We start from the raw sequence: 1,769 nt of genomic DNA on the forward strand, positions 1-1,769 counted from the left end.
CCACGGAAAATGGGAACAGGATGGAGAGCGGGAGCAGACCGAGAGGAACATTCATTCCCCAATCTGCTTTGTGATCAATGAAGCAGAAATGAATCTCTATGCTTCAGAGCTGTCACAAACCTGGCTGATGTACCGGGTAAACAGACACCAAAGCACAATCCTGGGGAGACATTAGAAGTCCAATAGACCCCTGAAATATTTCCATAAAGAGAACCAGTCACCTCCAAATGCTGTCACATAGGGATGGGATTTGATAGCCACTTTATGATAGTAAAAGTTAAGTGAAAACAAAAATTTTAATTAAGAAAAAGGTAATAAAGTAAAAAATAGTATAAAAAAATAAATTAAAAAAGCCCAACCCTGCCACCCGTTATTTGATTCTGATAATAATTAGTTGTCCCCATCAGAGTGCCACCTTACATTAATTACGAAAGTAAGGTGTCACTCTATTGGGGACAACCAATGTGAGGGGACACTTTGATGGGGACAACTGTTGCTTCCATTGGAGTTCCCGGTTACATTTGTTGTATTCACACCAGATGCATCAGGGCTGTTCTGGCCACTTTTTCCAGTGCAGCCCCAACGCTAGGCAAGGCCATTTGACTTGTTACAAATGGGCTCCGTTCACACCAAGATGTTCTAGTTGTTGGTGCTGGAAAAAAGTACTGCATGTAGGCCACCACCGCATTGCACTGCGCTGTGCCCATAGAGCTTAATGAAATGTCACTTGTGAAAAGTGCTGGTGTGAATGCAGCCTTAATGGCAGACAGCAGTACAGAGACGGACTGAGTATCCGTTCTGTCCGGACCATGATTTGGACCTCTCTATAATGAAAATTTTACTCACTGGACCTCCTTGAATTTTAATTTACTACCCCTGCTCTACAGTACTTAAAAATAAAATAAAGCTGAACTGAAAAGAAATCATGAAACACACACGTGTGACATTTTACCTGACAGAAGATTTGTATTTCTGTCAGTCTGTTCTTTCCTCCTGTCAACATGTTTTTGCACATGTACTGCAGCACAGTCTAATTAGTTCTTATTGCTGGCAATCCCTCCGATTCTGCATTCTGTGGCACATACTTTCTTTCCTTCTACTGACAGGAGTCTAATGCAGTGCTTACAAGAGTTGCATTTGTTGCTTATTTAATTTTGTAATAATTTCTTGGAATCCTCATACAGCAAAGTTGAAAAATTGTTACTTTCTGCAGGAGTCATTTAGGAACATGCAAAAAAGATAGTTTGGTCAGAAGCCAATCTACTTTCCAGTATGTTCTGCTTCTCTTGGACAAAATAAGATCATTAAAATGAAGCCCACACAACATGTACCAGGAGAATACATAGACTCCAATATAAAAAACAACAGGCAGCAGTACCAGTCTGTCAACCGCAATAACCTGCTATCCTAGCAACAGTGCGATGACATGGACCAGATTTATGGATGAACACAGCCCACTTGGTGTGTATCCAAGGTCAGAATGTTTGTTTTAGGGGCAATGCAACTGGTGATGTAGTTTAGGTGCATCAATTTGAGGTGCCAAGCTATTTCACACCCCTAAAACTAAGTAAAATATAAAATTAAAATCATGCATCTTGTTTCCTTTCAGCCTGTCTATAAACTGTACATTATGAAATTTGAATAAATGTATCAATTAAAAAATAAATAAAATGGCCACAGGCAACAACAGCATATTGCACCCCAAAATATAATATCCTTATAAAAAACATTACTATACATTTTAAATTAAACCCCAAAATACAACCAAA

At 39.2% G+C, this 1,769-nt stretch overlaps 1 protein-coding gene across 1 annotated transcript in view; it reads right to left on the reverse strand.

Annotated features, from left to right (window-relative positions):
* Positions 1 to 1,769, reverse strand: part of TXNDC12 (thioredoxin domain containing 12) — a 16,309-nt gene that overhangs the window by 5,225 nt on the left and 9,315 nt on the right. The gene's annotated exons all lie outside the window — the stretch shown is intronic.

This window comes from Nanorana parkeri, unplaced genomic scaffold (genome assembly GCF_000935625.1).
Source record: "Nanorana parkeri isolate BGI_ZX_2015 unplaced genomic scaffold, ASM93562v1 scaffold89, whole genome shotgun sequence".
Lineage (NCBI taxonomy): Eukaryota > Metazoa > Chordata > Amphibia > Anura > Dicroglossidae > Nanorana > Nanorana parkeri.